The 19,425-nt window shown below is 37.1% G+C and overlaps 1 pseudogene; it reads right to left on the reverse strand.

Moving 5' to 3' along the window:
* Positions 1–12,856: 12,856 nt before the first annotated feature.
* LOC112655371 (UBX domain-containing protein 8-like) lies at positions 12,857–13,802 on the reverse strand (annotated as a pseudogene).
* Between the last annotated feature and the right edge of the window lie 5,623 nt (positions 13,803–19,425).

A 19,425-nucleotide genomic window follows, 5' to 3' on the forward strand; every position in this document is an offset into this window, starting at 1 on the left:
TTTGCCTTTTAAGGTATTTAGGCATTGATTAAGGCTATGCATATAAAGCACTTGGCGAATTGTTGGCATACAGGAAGAACTCCTCATAATCTATTTATTATTCTTATGCAAGTGTTCTAACATAAATTTTATCTCTAAGGAAGAACACTAATAGATTTGCTGAAAAAGGAGAGTTACTTAGTCCGCAAAGCAAAGTATTGTTACCCAAAGCACCAATATCCTTCACTGGATTAACGCATTCTCAAGTGGCTAGCCAGGTATTCTGGTTATGATAAACCATAACCGTTATCACTTTTATTGCTATTATTATATACAAAAAATTAGAGAAAGCTTGTATCCGAGAAAATCACCATAGATATTAAGATCACAAGATGCACAGTACATGGCCTCCAATTTTATACTTCAAGAAAACAGCAGAAAAGTCACTTTGGTTCATTAGCTTCCCTGTTTGTATCACTAGGAACTTTGCCACCTCAATTACTCTGATGAGATGTCAGCCTAAAGGTGGCATTCTATGTATTATAGTTATACTTCTTTCAGGATAATATCTACTACTCTTTTCCCCAAACAAGAGACACAGAAATGGAGTTACTTTAATTCTTTTGAAAACTGTTGACAAGAACACCAGATTAAAAACTTAAGAACAGTAGCTTTGCACATTTTATCTCCTCTCCCTCCTCCCCAACTGTGATTTATGTAAGATACGTGGTGAGGAGCACCAGGGGGTGGGGTGCTCAGTCAGTTAGCCTCTGCCTTTGGCTCAGGTCATAATCCCGGGATCCTGGCATCAAGCCTCCCATCAGGTTCCCTGGTCAGTGGAGAGCCTGCTTCTCCCTCCCTCCCTTCCTCCCTCCCTCTCTCTCTCTCTCTCTCTCTCTCTCTCTCTCTGCCTCTCCCTGCCACTCCTGTTCTCTCTCAAAAAAAAATAAATAAACTGTGGAAGGAGCCTCGGTGTCCAACGAAAGATGAATGGATAAAGAAGATGTGGTTTATGTATACAATGGAATATTCCTCAGCCATTAGAAATGACAAATACCCACCATTTGCTTCAACGTGGATGGAACTGGAGGGTATTATGCTGAGTGAAGTAAGCCAGTCGGAGAAGGACAAACATTATATGTTCTCATTCATTTGGGGAATATAAATAATAGTGAAAGGGAATATAAGGGAAGGGAGAAGAAATGTGTGGGAAATATCAGAAAGGGAGACAGAACGTAAAGACTGCTAACTCTGGGAAACGAACTAGGGGTGGTGGAAGGGGAGGAGGGCGGGGGGTGGGAGTGAATGGGTGACGGGCACTGGGGGTTATTCTGTATGTTAGTAAATTGAACACCAATAAAAAATAAATTAAAATAAATAAATAAATAAATAAATAAATAAAATATTAAAAAAAAGATATATGGTAAGCACCTCTTACATACTGGGGATTATACTACCTATTGTTTCAAAGTTGCTTAAGACTTGTTCTCTGGACTGAAAGAGCTCACTACTTAGGTGGAAGAATGGAGTGGGTGTGCGGTGGGGAGTATACAGTGAGTATGATAAGGGCAAAGAAAAATCAATTTAGTTTACAAAGGAATAAATATCTCTATGACATGTTAACAGATATGAATGTATTTATTTTTGTTTGGTTTTCTGTTTTCAAGGCAGGATAGGTCTTAACATGAATTTCAACGAGGACCACAGGTGATACACTTAATCACTGTAAACAGAATGTGTGGCCATTTCTATGAAAGAGCATAATGACAGCTATAAATATTTGAGAACTCACTATGTATCAGGTACCATTCTGAGTCAATCATTATCTCATTGGACTCTTACAACAGCCCGATGAAGTATGCATCCCCGGCATGTTCATGTTACAGATGAGTAAATACAGGATTAGATAATCAAATAACTTGCTCAAAGTCTCACAACTAGAAGATTAAGGAGTCAGGATTAAAAATCACAGCACAATTCCAGCAGTAAGAGATTAATACTCTAGTCAATAAAGAATCTTTTCCCAAATGGGGAAATATAAATGTAAGAAATTAAGCAGATTCCAAAGCTATTCTTTCTGAACTCACAGATGATTACACAGGGGACCCAGACTGCCCTGGCTTTCCCTGCTTGTTCATCAATAGAAGGGATATGGTTTTTCCCCATTTCTCCTCCTTTCATCTCCACAGATCTTTTAACAGACCCAGGAATAACATTCATGCTGTATTATGTTCTTCTAATACTTCATCATCTAAACCAGTAATTATCCTGGGTCTTCCACAGGTTACTAATTCCACAAGATATTTATTGGTATATGTAAAAATAGAGCTCTGTTTTAAGACATACTTGGAAAACATTGAGAAATAATCAGTTTTACATGCTTCCTCCTAGCAGCATTTCTCAGAACCTTTATAAACACTGTGAATTTCCAATAGAGGGGGTATACTACGCAACACGTTCCAAACTTACTTAACCAAGGAATTTCTATTTCTATGTGGACAATTAATGGACCTGGTGTTCTATAGGATGCATTTTGAAGGAAACCATTCTGGAAAGTTCAATGTAATTTCAGAACATCATAAAGATCAGAGCATGCATTCATATTTCTCTCTCTTGAGTAAATCAGGTGTCTTTCTATAGGCCTGTTGCTTAGCTACAAAGTAACCTGAAGAGCTTAATGAATCATCTGAAAATCAAATTATCAATAAAGTACATTATCACATTCTATTATTGGGATAGGCATTTGGCTTTTTTCATATTAGGAAGAAAGAGTCATATTTAAAACCTACAAGGTAACACAAGCTGCCTGATAACTTGATTAAATAAGCATTAGAGCACATTTTAGGATTGCTTTATTGTAAATAAGAGAATTGACAACTGTATTACAGGATCTACATGAACCATTCCTGTAAAAGCGACTCCCTAGGGACCTCAAGTAGCTACTTACCCAAATTCTGAGGAGCACACATTTTCTGAAAGGGGGGAAAACCTATCAGAAGCTATACTGCAAGCAAAATATGACTTATTTGCTTCTATTAATTTTTTAACTTGTCAGCAGGGTTTCCCTTAAAAAATTCTCCTACAGTTCCTAGGTACAGCATTTGGATTTGTTTTTGCTAGTTTGATCATTTCTCTGCATCCTATATCCTGCCATAATTTCTAAGCTCGGTATCTGACATAGAGAAGGTACCTAATAAATATTTTTTTCTAATAAACATTTTTTGAAATAATGTATTGATTGGCATTTTTCCAAGCACAAAAGTAAACCTTCAGTAACTACCATTAACCAGGTGTATTCTTCTTTTCTATTCTTACTACCCTGTACTCAATCCTTATACTTCTTAATGCTTACCAAAGTGCTTCCCCCTCTTTATATTCAGTAGCATCATTATTAATAGGTGTCCTCAGCTCCTGCCAGTAGCCACCACCACAGCCAAATCTCTTTAAATACTAGTAATAGCAGCATTCTTCCTAACAACTAAGAAATCAAACCAACCTAAGCACCCATTGACTGGTGAATGGATAAGCAAAACTGAGTTATATCCATGTGGTGAGAGACTGTTCACCATAAAAAGAATGAAGTACAGGCACATGCTACACCATAAGGAAACTTGAAATCATGCTAAGTGAAAACAGCCAGCCACTGAAGACCACATTATTTCATGAATTCACTTATAGGACACATTTTAAAAAATGGCAAGTCTGTAGAGATAGTAAGTACATTAGTGACTGCCTACGACTTAGGGTGGGAAAGGGGATTAACTATAAACTGGCATGAGACACCTTAATGTGGTGACAGAAATATTTTATTTTCCTTTTATTTAAATTCCAGGTACTAAACATACAGTGTACCATTAACGATGGCAGTATTTTTTTCAAAAATCTTTATAGCATTGATGGTTATATAACTTGTTCATCTTATTTAAAAAAATCACTGAATTGTACACAAGTGAATATATTTTATGGCATGTAAGTCACACCTTAATAATAGTGTTAAAAAATACTAATGAGTGCCAGCACTGTACTTGCTCAAAACAAGGATTGTGCCCATCTGCAGCCGCTCATGAGCTAACAAATGTTCTCTATAAAACTTTTTTTGTTTTTTACAGAGACGTTCATTTTGGAATTCTTCTGACATTATTATTCTAGTAACTATTTTAGAAGAGCACTCATCTACTTAATATGCTTTTACCATCAGGAGATAGACATTTCATTTTCAGCATAGCTGACTGGATTGCCATGGACTAATCCCTTTTTGTTTTTGATTTCTTTATCTTAAAAAGAAACCCACAGAGAACATCATCCTCAATGGGCAAACGCTGAGAGCCTTTCCTTTATGTCACAAACAAGACAAGGATGTCCACTTTCAGCACGTATATTTGACATAATACTAGAATTTCTAGCCACAGCAATCCAACAACAAAAACAAAAGGCATCCAAATCATAAGTAGAACTTTGCTATTAGTAGATTGCACACACACACACACACTATATCACAAAAACCCCTAAGACTCCACCAGAAAACTGCCAGAGCTTATAAGTGAATTCAATAAAGGTGCAGGATACAAAAATCAACATACAGTAATCTGTTGCACTTCGATACACCAACGAAGCAGCAGAAAGAGAAATGAAGGAAATAATCCTCTTTAAAATTGCACCAAAAACATTAAGATACCTAAGAATAAACCTAACCAAAGAGGTCAAAGACCTGTCCTCTGAAAACTATCAAACACTGATGAAATAAACTGAAGAGAACACAAACAAATGGAAAGATATTTCATGCTTATGGATTGGAAGAATATTGACAAAATGTCCATACTACCCCAAAAATCTATACAATTAACATGAATCCTATCAAAATACCACCAGCATTTTTCATGGCGCCAGAACAAACCACCCCAAAATTTATATGGAGCAACTGGAGACCCTCAATAGCTAAAGAAACCTTAAAAAAGCAAAGCTGGAGTCATCACAACGTTAAGATATAGTACAAAGCTGGAATGAACAAAAAAAAAAAAGTCTGGTCCTGGCATGAAAATAGATATGTAGATCCTTTGATCAGAAAAGAAAATCGAGAAATGACCCACAGCTATATGGTCAACTCATCTTTCACAAAGCAGGAAAAAATATCCAATGGAAAAATGACAGTCTCCTCAACAAATGGCGCTGGGAAAACTAGACAGCCACATGCAAAAGAAGGAAACTGGACCACTTTCTTACACCATACAAAAAATAAATTCAAAATGGATGAAAGACTTAAATGGGAGACCTGAAACCATAAAAATCCTAGAGAACACAGGCAGTAACCCCTCTGACATTGGCCATAGCAACTTCTTTCTAGACATGTCTACTGAAGCAAGGGAAGCAAAAGCAAAAATAAGGTATCGGGACTACACCAAAATAGAAAGCTTCTGCACAGCAAAGGAAGGAATCAACAAAACTGAAAAGCATCCTACAGAATGGGGGGAGATATTTGCCCATGACATATATGATAAAGGGTTAATATCCAGAATCTATAAAGAACTTTAAAAAGTTAACACAAAAAAATAATCCAACTGAAAAACAGGCAGAGGACATGAATAGGCATTTCTCCAAAGATGACCTATTGATGGCTAAGAGATGCATGGAAAATGCTCAATACTACTGATGATAAGGGAAATACAAATCAAAACTACAAGGAGCTATCACCTTATATTTGTCAGAACGGTTATAAGCAACAACACAAGAAACAACAGGTGTTAGAGAGGATGCAGAAAAAGAAAAACCCTCTTAGACTGTTGGTGGGAATACAAACTGGGGAAGCCAGCCTGGAAAACAGTATGGAGGTTCTCCAAAAAGTCAAAAATAAAACTACTTTATGATCCAGTAATTGCACTCTTGAGTATTTATGCAAAGAACACAAAAATAATAGTTCAAAGGGATACATGCGCTCTAATATTTACAACAGCATTATCTACAACAGCCACATTATGGAAACAGCCTAAGTGTCAATCAACTGATGAATGGTTAAAGGTGTGTACACATACACACACACACTGGAATATTGCTTAGCTATTAAAAAGAAGAAATCTTGACATTTGCAAGGACATGGATGGAGCTACAGTACTATGTTAAGCAAAATAATTCCATCAGAGGAAGACAAATACTACACGATTTCACTCACGTGGAATTCAGGACACAAAACAAATGAGGAAAGGGGATAAAAAAGAGAGGCAAACCAATAAACAGACTCTTAACTACAGAGAACAAACTGATGCTTGTCAGAGGGGAGGTGGGGTGGGGGGATGGGCGAAATAGGTGATGGGGATTAAGGGAGGCACTGGCTGTGATGAAAACCAGGTACTAAAAAAAAAAAAAAAAGAAAGAAAACCAGGTACTGTATGGAAGTGTTGAATCACTATATTAGTTTCCTTGAAACTGGTATTACACTGTTTGCTTCTGAATTTAAATAAGAGCTTTAAAAAAAAACTTCCAAGAATAAAATGCCTCCTCCTTATAATGTATTTAAATATTTGAACTCAAATGGAGTATATTCTAACTACAGAGTACCTTCAATTAAGTTATTTAAATAATGTACTGAGATGATTATGCTCTAAAGAAATCTGGCAAAATTTAGTTCAATTGGATTTTTTGGAAATTGAAAGCTACATTGCATCTCCTCCCCCAAAAAGGAAAAGTATATCACTGCATCATAACAAATTGTACCTTTCTGTAAGAAAGAAAGAAAAAAACAAAGAAAGAAAAGAAAGAAATCAAGATATAAAACTGTGTGTGTGTGTGTGTGGGGGGTGTCTGGGTAGCCCAGTCAGTGGCTGTGGTCATGATTCCAGGGTGTTGGGATCAAACCCTACTTTGGACTACCTGCTCAGCCTCTCCCCCTGCTTGAACTCTCTCCTTCCTCCCTCCCTCCCCTTTCTCAAATAAGTAGATAAAATATTTTAAAAATATATAAAAAAGGGAAACTGATATTCTTTTATAATAATATATCCATCCATGGTTACTAAGGCATATTCACAATGCAAACTATTATAAGTAAGCACTTGAAAGTTACTGTTTTCCTATATACACATAAAATGAAAAAAAAATCCACATGATTTATGTGTGCAATAAAATTCTTCACATTTATGCAAAGAGCTAATCTGAAAACTTGATTTTTTAAAAATCAAGTGATAACATACAATATTTTTCAGTTAATGTAGTAAAACTGCAAGCTTTTCACAGATACAATTTTTTAGAGCTTGTAAGTGAAATGTATAAATTTCTTTCCACCATTCTTGTGATTTTATTATTATTTTTTTTATCAGGAAGAGCTGAATGCATTTGTCTTTTGGTATATGTTATTTTTCTAAGAACATCAATTTTCACTATAAAATATCTTCCCACCTTTTTAAATTTTTTTCTTAACCAAAGAAATATTAACGATTGCAAGTATCTGAAGGTTTTTTGACAGTCACTGAATATTTCTAAATACAAGAGAAAATTTCAAATTCACTATCTTAGAGAATAAATATCAAGAGACTTCTATCTTTAGTAATTCTATACAACTCGAAGATTAACAAAGCTATATTTTACAGGGGAGACATTTAGCTGTGTTTTTAAAGATTTATTTATTCATTCATGAGAGACACAGAGAGAGAGGGAAGGGCAGAGGCACAGGCAGAGGGAGAAGCAGGCTCCATGCAGGGAGCCCGACGTGGGACTCGATCCTGAGTCTCCAGGATTACGCCCTGGGCCGAAGGCAGGTGCTAAACCGCTGAGCCACCCAGGTGCCCCATTTAGCTCTCTCTAAGCAACCTCCAGTTCTCACCATTTCATCAGCCCAATTTCTGCCTCTTCTGTACCTACTCAAAGCCCCAGCCCAACCAATCAAGCTCCAGTGACTTTCATACAGAGCAGGTGACATTAAATGACAATATTTTGTCCCAAACATAGTTCATCTTACTCTACCTTATAATTCAGGAATCAGGAATCACACACTTCATGAAATGTATTATTAGAAATATTCAGCAATCTTTAAAAGCCACAAATCCATGGTCACTCTTTACTTCCCTATCACTGAAACACCTAATAAAACATTTCAGAAGAATCCAAAGCCACTGCCAGGGACTGAATGCCATGATGAAGTATTATTGTATATGCCTTCTCCAGCCACTCATTTTATTGAATGATTAAAAGTTTATGTGAACGATATGTCTCACAACCATAAAGAAATGAGAAACTGCATGCTCTTAATTTATGATCTGTTATCATAATGTAGGTAGGATACACACATTTGCAGTAAGACTTCATGCCAAGTGAGAGATACACGGTTTTAAGGTGTCTGTTCAAACGGAAGGCCATTTATGGTAAGTCTATTTGCTCAAAGTGATACATTGACCCAGAAAAATCATCCACTGCTTTAAAGATCACTTTAGGATTGTTAATGTGATTTATGCACCCTTTACTTCTAAATCTGAGAGGAAAGTTTGCACTTTCTACATAAAATGACTGTAATTTTGGTTTAATTGTCAAACGAACTGTGTATTGAAAGCTTATGTGACTCTACTTTCTAAGAGTCTTATGAGGACACAAATGGTCTCTAATTCAGAAACCCTGTCCCTCAGACCAGGGCTTCTCAATGTCCATAAAAATCAATGGTGGTCTTATCATCTTTCATATTCTGATTCCATAGATTTGGAACAACGCCTAAGATTCTGCACTTCCAATAAACTGGTGATGCCAAGGCTACAAGTCCCTAAACCACACTTCAAGTAGCAAGCAAGGGTTTAATATTACCGTTTTATTAACAAGGTAAGTCCTAAAAATTGGATGAGAAATTAGAGAGCCCATCATGACATCAATCTTAAATCCTGTAGGGCAAGTTGAAGAAAAAAAAAAAAAAGAATTCAATGACAGGAGAGAGCTTCGTATGCTAGAGTGGCTGGAAAACCTTTAGGGCTTCATCATCACCCTGCAGGACTAACTCACTTTCTCTCTGCTCACCTGCAACCTACCTTACCTAAAATCTATTATGTAAATTCTACATAAAGCTGGATACAAGTCTCAAGGGAAGGATCTGTAAACTTCCATGGGGATAAAAATGTACATTTATATTAACCTCTAACACTTCAATTATGAATATAGACAACATGCTTTCGTAGTAGTAGCAGTGACTGCAACTTTACCATTATCAACCTCATAGATATAATACATAGAATAGGCTACAAAATTATGAGTTATTAAATCTGAGTGGCAAGACAGTTATATAATACCATAAAAACACACATCACTGCAAAAGGGCTTAATATTCTACTACTGTATAATTTAATAGTCTTTTGTATTTTATTTTATGCACTTAAATATATTTTTCTTAGAGGAGTATCCTGAGCTGTAACGGGACTACCAAGGGGATTCACACCACAATCATCTCAACCACAATACGCCTACCTCCTGTTTATCACTTCTATCTCTGATTAGATTATAATTCTCCCAGCAACAGTCTGATGCCCCTCCACTCCTCCTCAGGTCAGGCTAGGTTTCTGCCCTTGATTTTCCAATAGAACACTCTGGGTATCTTCATCATTGTGTTTATGACTTTCTTTTGAAAGTTTATGTCCTTGCAAGTATTTCTACCACACTCCAAAAGCATTGGAAGGAAAGGAAACATGACCTCTATGTATCTTTCACATCTGGCACATAAAAATTATTTTGTACATTACTGTTGAATACTCTAAGAAAGGAAACAAAATGATGTGTAACTCAAAGTAAGCATAGGGATTAAATGTGATGCAGAGGAAGACTTCCAGTAAGAAAGAACATAACCGGGATCCCTGGGTGGCGCAGCGGTTTGGCGCCTGCCTTTGGCCCAGGGCGCGATCCTGGAGACCCAGGATCGAATCCCACGTCAGGCTCCCGGTGCATGGAGCCTGCTTCTCCCTCTGCCTGTGTCTCTGCCTCTCTCTCTCTCTCTGTGTGTGACTATCATAAATAAATAAAATTTAAAAAAAAAAAAGAACATAACCAAACTGGCCTTTGCAACGTATAAGGGCTTCAAATCAAAACACTGTATAACTTACACAATGCACAATATTACATTCCCATTATATCTCAACAAAGCTGGGGAAAAAAGAAGGTATAGAGAAGACTGTTGAGTCCGGCCTGCTTGAGAGATCAATAGTATATTTGTAAAATCAGACAAGTGGAGTCAGGATGTTGGGTCCCACTCAAAATGAGAGGTCTTGTTTGGGTGTGAGTGCTGTCTTGTCATAAGAGCTCCTTGATCTCACTGATTCCTACCCAGGAACTCAAACACCAAAAGGAGCTCCGTATGAATTCACTTGTCAATCTGCTCTAGGAAGAGCTAGGAATTTTCATTGACGTATTTGGCACCTACAAGGTAGCTATAGTTTTGTACCTTTTCCAGGTACTGCTTAACTTCAAAGTTTTCAGATGTACTGAAAGCACAAATGTTTGCTATGACTCAATTGATTATGATTCATGTGATTGGAAGACCTACAGCATTCTAAATAATTGATAATATATTGATGAACTGAGAAAATCAGCCAAAAACCTACCCAGTGCCAATCTGGTATCTTAAAGCATGGATCCTGAATTCTATAGGGAAAAGCTGCGCTCAGCTACTACTAACTATTCACATACTAGAAAAGTATAGCTCAACTCTAAAAACGTCTTCCCTAGCTCCATTATTACTACCCTCTTCTAGGCTACCATCAGGGATTGTCTGGTTTCAAAAACAGCCATCTAACTACACTTCCTGATTCTTCCCTTGTCCCTTTTAATCTTAACCAAGTTTCCAGGGTTATTCCTGAAAAACCAAGGCTGATCATGTCACTCCTTAAACTCTCCAATGATTTCCCCCATTGAATCAAAACAAGTCAAAATCTTTACAATGTCCACCCAAAGCCCTAAAGTACCTGGCCCTCTATCACCTCCTCCTGTCATTTCTTCCCCTTGCCCCACTGTACAAGAACAAGGACCTTCTTGCTGTTCCTTGAACCCACCAAGCTTGTTCTTCCAATAGATTCTTCTTTCACTTGCTGCTCCCTCTACATAGAATGCTCTCCCATCTAATCTCTGCACAACTCCTTATTTCACTGCCATCAGGTATTTGCTCACATCAGTATCTGAACAAAACCTTTCTGAAATGGAGCTTCTCTAAAATTTATAGGACCCTCATCACCGTGGAACCCCTTTGCACCCAACATGCCTTATTTTTCTCTATTAGTACTTATCAGTACTTGAGATACCATCTCTATTTTTTGGCAAATGTCTGCCTTACTCTATATGAATGCAAGCTTCCTAACAACATGGGTTTCTGTTTTTGTTGTTCTTTACTACTGATCTACGAAATATAGAACAGTGCCAAGTCTCTATAGTAGACTTTATATTTTTTTTCACAGAAATGAAGGAAGGTGATAAGAAAGCAAGCAAGGGTTTTATGTGTGAAGCACTAATATAGACATAAAATATATTAGTGGTTCTGTTTCTCAACAATCCTAACATACTTCCTAAGACAATACATACAAACTAGACCCTTACAGTCCATCCTCCATTCTACTACCAAATTATTTAAAAAAAAAAACTTTATTTGAATCATCCAGGGCTCATCACACCAAGTACACTCCTTAATTGCCATCATCTATTTTATCCATTCCCCCACCTCCCCTCTGGTAACCATCAGCTTGTTCCCTATAGTTAAGAGTCTGTTTCTTGGTTTGCCTTTTTCCCTTTGCCAGTTTGTCTTGTTCCTTAAATCCCACGAATAAAATCATGTTGTCTTTCTCTGACTTATATTTCTTAACATTATACTCTCTAGCTCCATTCATACTGTTGCAAATGGTAAGATGTCATTTTTTAGGGCTAAATAATATTCCAATGTGTACACACACACACACACAAACACACACACACACATACACATTCTTTATACACTCATCAATTGATGGACATGAGCTATTTCCATACCTTGGCTACTTTAATGCTGCTTTAAACGTAGGGGCCCATGTGTTCCTTTGAATTAGTATTCTTGTATCGTGTGGGTAAATACCTAGTAGTTCAATTCCTGGATCAGAGGGTAGTTCTATTTTTAACGTTCTGAGGAATCTCCATACTGTTTTTCAGAGTGGCTGCACCAGTGTGCATCCCCACCAACAGTGCAAGGGGGTTTATTTTCCTCCACATTCTTGCCCACACTGTTGTTTATGTTGTTGATTTTAGCCATTCTGACAGGTGTGAGGTGATATGCCATTGTAGGTTTGATTGTATTTCGCTGATGATGAGTGATGATGAGCATATTTTCATGTGTCTGTTGGCCATCTGTATGTAGGTCTTTGAAGAAATATCTGTTCATGTCTTCTATCCATTTTTTATTGGATGATTTGGTTTTGGAGTGTTGAGATGTATAAGCTCTTTATATATTTTGGATACTAACCCTTTATCAGATATCAAAAAGAACTTTAAAGCATTAAAGACCTTTGAAATACCTTTAAGTTTTAATTCCCCAAAATACAGAACAAACATTCCTACTTAATAGACTTAAAGTGTGAATTGTGAAATGTTCAGTGTGGCAAGGTGGACTGAAGAGGAAGAAAACAGTCCTAGAACTTTCTCAACATAGTGATAAATGAGGTCAGCTAGGAAACAATACAAATCATTTCCTTTCTGTACACATTTTTATATAGTTTTCATGTGGTACATTTTAAGACGGCACATTCCAATAACTATCATATGCAGAGAGCAATCCTTTTATAATCCTTTACATCTATATATTCCCCAGGATATCAACGTTAAAGTGTTTACTACCTTGAGCTCAATCAAGGTATGGTATCATTTCAACGTGAATCCTGTATTGTCCCATGAGGTCATGGCATAACTGATTTTATGGAGAACAGGTAGTTCTCCTAACTGAATTAGTTGCTCTGCTGTCTTCCACACTGCGAACAGTATCCACAGTTATTCCTGTGTCCTGTAATGACCAGTGACCCTCTGCTTCCAGAGGCCTTCTGGGAAAGAAAGTGGAAAAGGCATATAGGGATATGTGTGGTATCAAATTTTCATCATCCAGTCAAATAAGAACTGTGAACTGCAAAACTTAAAATCTTCTCAGAACACTTCCACTTGGACATCGGAGAGCAACAACTACTTGTTCGGCTGTTTCGAGAGGCTCTTCAGGTAGATCAAGAACCACCTCGGTGGGGCGCCTGAGTGGCTCAGTGGTTGAACATCTGTCTTTGGCTCAGGTCATGATCCCGGGGTCTTGAGATCTAGACCCACATCAGGCTCCCCGGAGGGAGCCTGCTTCTCCCTCTGCCTAGGTCTATGCCTCTCTCTCTGTGTCTCATGAATAAATAAGTCTTAAAAAAAAAAAAAAAGATCCTCCTTCTGCATGGGCTACTCAGCAGATGGTGAAATTTTGGTTAAAGGCTTAGGCAAGTTTCCGCTCTTTGCTGCTGCTCTGCATGATGCATTAAAAGATGTCTGACTCTCATTTTCAAGCAGTAAATCTTCATCAGCCCCAAGTTCACGACCACTGCTTAAACTTCCAGGTCTCACCTATCACCTGATAAATGTGCTCTTAGAGTTTTCTCCATGTCATTTCCTGGTGAGGTTATAGAACATTTTCTATGTATCTGCTGACCTTTTCACCCTGTGCCTTTTTTTTTTTTGTCTGTTCTCATTCTTTTCTTCTTCTTTCAGATATACGTGGGATGATTTAAATGAATTAAACCATGAGGTAGTCAGAGAAATAATTGAAGGAAGAAGAGTAAGCATAAGGAAATCTGGCCACACAGCAAAATTAGGTCTTTAACTCCTGGATTAGGCATCCCATGCCAGACAAAGAGGGAGAGAGCAGAGAGGAGGAAATGTCAAGGACCCCCAAGAGAAGCCATGGCTGCAAGAGCCCCACCCCCTTCCCAAATTAACCTTTCTAAAAAGTTATTATTATACAAACCCCTTGGGGAAAAAGAAAACTCAGTGGCTTCCTCAGAATTTCAGGGTAAAGTGCTTAGCAAACACAATTATTCACTGTCCTGCCCCTGTTCTGCCTCTAACTCTCCCTTACACATTTCACACCCACAGAGGTATTGCTCCAGATGTATATTTGTAGCTCTGTGAGTAAAGACTGGTATTTCAAACGTCCATGTCTTGACATATGCCATTCCTTCTTCCAGAAATGCCACTTTCATCTTGCCACTCAGTTCAAGAACTTTTAGGTGTACGGTTCATCAATTCTCCTGGTAAGTCTTTAGAACTCTTTACACACTACCAGTAAGATGGTATCCTCTTACCTGTATCATAGTTTACCTCTATCATAGCATTAACACTGTCCTGAACTCATTTGTCTAACATACTAGCTAGTAATAGGCTCCCTTTTAATCACATGCTTCCTTTTCTTTCAAATTCACTAGTCCAACTACAATTCCTGAGATATTTAAATCAGTTTACAACGTTTGCTAAATGAATAAAGAATTAAGTAAAAGGATTCAGGATAACAGAACAGAGTTCGTACATGATAAATATGGCATTTCTTACCCATGGGGAACATAGAGATAATTTAATAAATATTACCCATGTAGGGAAAAAACAGCTCTATGTAAACCAGTTTTGGAGATAAAGTACATGTTAATTAAGGATTTTAATGTAAGTAATGAGCCCATGAAAACATTGAAGTGTAAAAGAGGATTTTTTAGAAATTTAACAGTAGGGACTATTTTATGATAATGACACCAAAAGAAAATTCCATAAAACAAAGTGATTAATGGATTTAACTACATAAAACTTGCACACATCAAAAAATAAAAACACAAATATCATGTACAAAAAATAAAAGATAAAAACTATATAAATATATACAAGGGAAAAGCACAATAATCTTATTATACAAATACCTCATACTAATCAAGTTAAAAAAATAACTCAGTAGAAAGCAAAATTAAGGAGAGAGAAATCTAAGTATAAATGGTAGAATCAAAAGGTATGCTCACTTTAATTACTTACCAAGAACATACAAATGTAATGAGAGTTCTGTTCCACCTATCAAACATATCTAACTCTGGGCATAATACAGAGGAAGAGTCTATAAAAAATGGTAGATGGTGCTCAGAATACAATTCAGTAGTATTTGTCAAGTCTTAGAAGTATGTATTTTCTATGAATTCCAAACAGAAATTTGGCTTAGCTTATGCATGTGCTCAGAGATCACAAAGGTTTAACATACTCCTATTTGTAACAGAGAAAATTTTGAACTGAATCGTCCAACGTTACTGTATTCATTAGATGATGATATATTCACCCCATAGAGTAGTAATGAGGGAGCTGCAACGTTGTGGTTAAGAGTCCCACAGACCTCTGATTCCCAGCTGTACCATGTGGCAGCTATAGGTCACTGTACACTTTTTTTCTCAGTTTTAATAGTCCCATCTGTGAAATGGAATTAACACTAGAACTCAATGTGTATGTCAATTATATAAAGCACACAACATAGTGTTTGATGCATAAGCACTGGTGAATAATCCTATTAAAATACTGAAGGATATTTTTAATCTACAAAGGTATTTACACTTTAGCATGAGAAGAGCATTATGAGACAAACACATTTCAAACACCTAGAAACAACCTAAATGTCCACTAATGGTTGAATAAAGAAAATGTCTGTGTGTGTTATTATTCATCCACAAAAAAGAATGAAATCTTGCTCTTTGCAACAACATGGATGCATGATTGGACCTGGAGGGCATTATGCTACATGCAACTCAGACAAAGATAATTATTATATGATCTCACTCGTATCTGGAATGTTAAACCAGCAAAAACTGAGCTCATGGATAGAGAAAATAGATTGATGGCTGCCTGAGGTGGACATTGGGGGGTAAATGGGCAAAGGGGGTCAAATGTTATGTTTCCATTTATAAAATAAGTCATGGAGATGTAATATGCAATATGGTAGCTATAGTTAATACCACTGTATTGCATAATTAAAAGTAGAGTGGCTCTTGAAAGTTCTCAACACAAGAAAAAAAAAACTGTATGATGATGGTTAACTGGACTTATTGTATCATTTGCCATACATTTACATATTAAATCCTTACATCATACACCTGAAACCATGTTATTTCAATTATACCTCCATTTAAAAAGGAATGATATATAGGTCTTAAAAACTGTGAGACTGGGCAGCCCCGGTGGTTCAGTGGTTTGGCGCTGCCTTTGGCCCAGGGTGTGGATCCTGGAGATGAGGGATGAGGGATTGGGTCCCACGTTGGGCTCCCTGCATGGAGCCTGCTTCTCCTCCCTCTGCCTGTATCTCTGCCCCTCCCTCCCTCTCTCTCTCTCTGACTCTCATGAATAAATAAATAAATAATCTTAAAAAAAAAAACCTGTGAGACTTTTTTTCTTAATTATCTAAAATGTTATTTTTTTGATGATACTTTAATAAAGAAAATATTGAGAAACCTCAATGCATTTCCCTTTTGTTTTCAACAAGGGACAACTCATCCTTAATAGGCTATTAAAAATCACAGGGCAGCCCAGGTGGCCCAGTGGTTTAGCGCCACCTTCAGCCTGGGGTGTGTTCCTGGAGACCCGGAATTGAGTCCCATGTCAGGCTCCCTGCATGGAGCCTGCTTCTCCCTCTGCCTGTGTCTCTGCCTCTCTCTCTCTGTCTGTCATGAATAAATAAATAAAATCGTTAAAAAAAATGACAGTTGGATTTTATTAAATAAAGTTAAATTTTTACTTATATTTACATAATTTATTCTAATTTACAGAACATTTGACATAAAACTAAAAGGTAAAATTGATCAAGTATCAAAATAAGCATGTATTCTACAAGTTTATCTTCTAACATAAAAATAGTAATTTAAGTACATTGAGAGCAACTATTATCCCTCTGTGCAGAAAGAATAATTTTTGCTCAGCTCGTGAAAAATCATGATGCAAACCTACAAGAGAACCAAATAAACTGAATGTATTAAAAATATTTTTAAAAGATACTTTTGATGGCTTCATCTCTAAGAAATTACCACCAGCTATTATTTTATATTACTGTTGAAAAACCAGCGAGGTCTCCAAGGGTATTTTCTATTACAAGTGCTGCATTATGTTCCTCCCACTTCTTCAAAATAACCTCAGAGTTTTGTGTTTATGGATGACCAAATCTCACTGAAAAATAGAGAACAAAGAGCTGAGCAAACACTAGAATACTGTATTCTATACGCTATTCCACAAAACATTAAAGCTACAAAATGTGTGAGGAATATTTTATGCTCAACTGATTATGAGAATTATATACTATATACACCACAGTATGTATTACATACTATCTTCTAAGCCCAGGGGTAAGATATTTTTTTTTTGAAAAGGGCCAGACAATATTTTCAGCTTCAAAAGCCATAAAGTCTTTGTCACATTCTGTCACAAGCTCTGTCATTGTAACATGAAAGCAGCCACAGGTCATATATCAACGAATAGGTATTACTGTGTTCCACTAAACCTGCATTTGTAACAACAGATGATTGGCTGGATTTGGCCCATTCTGGCCAATTTGCCAACTCCTAATATAACATTACTAAAGGAGCAGAAAGTTATGTAGGGGAAATATTGATTTTTTAAATAATGTTCTCAAACATATTTGAACATGGATCAATTTTTTTTGTTACACCTAGGAACACACATCAGGACACAGTATTTAAAGAATTTAATAATTACGTTTTTCTGTGTGTAGTAGGGATGAGGGATGATACGGAGTACAAAAGGTGACTCATAAAATGACTTTTCTCTGAAACTGCATTTATTTTTTTTTTTTTATTTATTTATGATAGGCACACAGTGAGAGAGAGAGAGGCAGAGACACAGGCAGAGGGAGAAGCAGGCTCCATGCACCGGGAGCCCGACGTGGGATTCGATCCTGGGTCTCCAGGATCGCGCCCTGGGCCAAAGGCAGGCGCCAAACCGCTGCGCCACCCAGGGATCCCTGAAACTGCATTTAATACAGACCTTAAGAGTATCAAGTCTACTGCTTGAACAAGCAGTATTTAATTTAGCTGGTCAACATTATTGTAAGTGTGTCTCTTTGGATTTGCTTTTCTATTTCCATGTGCCTACTCAGCAGTTCATAAATTTAAGAACACAAAAACAGTTTGAAGTCCTATCTCCATGTGACATAAAACATGTGTTCACTTTCTTAGTTCTAAAATCAGGATCCAATTTAGAAAAGTGTTATGCAGGACAGATTGAAGGAGTATGGATTCCAACCCCCCCCCACACACACACACACAACTCCTATATCACCAGACTTGTCCAATACCCATGGATTTCCTCAAGATCAAACAGCTGAATCCTAGAAAATGACTCCTTTCTCACCTCAGAGCCTCCCCCACCAATATTTTGCCTTGCCAAGTCTCTTGATATTTACATCTCTTGTATCTTTGACCTAATTTCATTCAAATGAAGTGAATTGCCCTTTAAGAACACTGTTTAAAGACATGTTCATATTCTTCTCTGTTCTCAGTGAAAGTCAAAAAAATTATATGGCATTTTTCTGCCTTAACGTGATGTCACATTTTAAGTTGCCCAGTTTATTACAAATTGTAAACACACCCAGGCCAGCTGCTTCCACAAATGTGTTAGAGTACCTCCAAAAATATTTGTCCCTGACAGGAAACATCTGTCTGGATGATGCCTGATAGCTAAAGCATTTTCTCTGCCTACTAACCATTTAGACTAAAGCAACATCAAAACTCCAATTTAGGGAGTGGTATAATCCAGGTATATGAAACCACATTTCTAAGTTCATAAAAATCTCAATTCATGCTGACATTCGTCTCCAGAATTAATATCCTCCTTTCTGTTTTCTATCCTTCTCCCTAGATTCTGCATGCCCTTTTAAACAAGTTTGCTTCTCATTTGGATCTTTTGAGAATCTAGTTTCCTCTCCATGAAGCAGTATGGCTCTTAAAAAAAGAAACAGGAAAACCAGTTTCAGGTGCTTGAGATTAATCAATTAGGACTTTTTAATCAAGTGCCCATTATATACAAACTGCTTCTGGGACTTGGAAGGTGAAAAAGGAGGAAACAAGAGACTTAATGTTCTTATGATGAATGCTTTCAGAAGAACACATACCACAATTTTAGCTTTCAGAAGAGCATGGTGTTAACAGGATATGCGTGCTAAGTACTGTCTTGGTTTAGGGAGACCTAAAAGAAAAATGTGTATACACAGTTGATTTGAAAAATACAGGGAACGCCAACGGATACAGAAAAGGGAAGGGAGCTAGGTAGTATGGGGCAATAAGCAAGGATTCACAGTAGTTGAATGGAAACTCATCGTGTGTGAAATTCTGAAAAAGATGTAAAACTTGCATCTCTCAACGTTTGCCCTAGAATTGTTTGGTAACTTGCAAGAACCATGGGTTGAGGTTGCCAAGAGTTCCAATTCTTCAGTTCTCT

The sequence above is a fragment of the Canis lupus genome, chromosome X (assembly GCF_003254725.2).
Source record: "Canis lupus dingo isolate Sandy chromosome X, ASM325472v2, whole genome shotgun sequence".
Taxonomy (NCBI): Eukaryota; Metazoa; Chordata; class Mammalia; order Carnivora; family Canidae; genus Canis; species Canis lupus.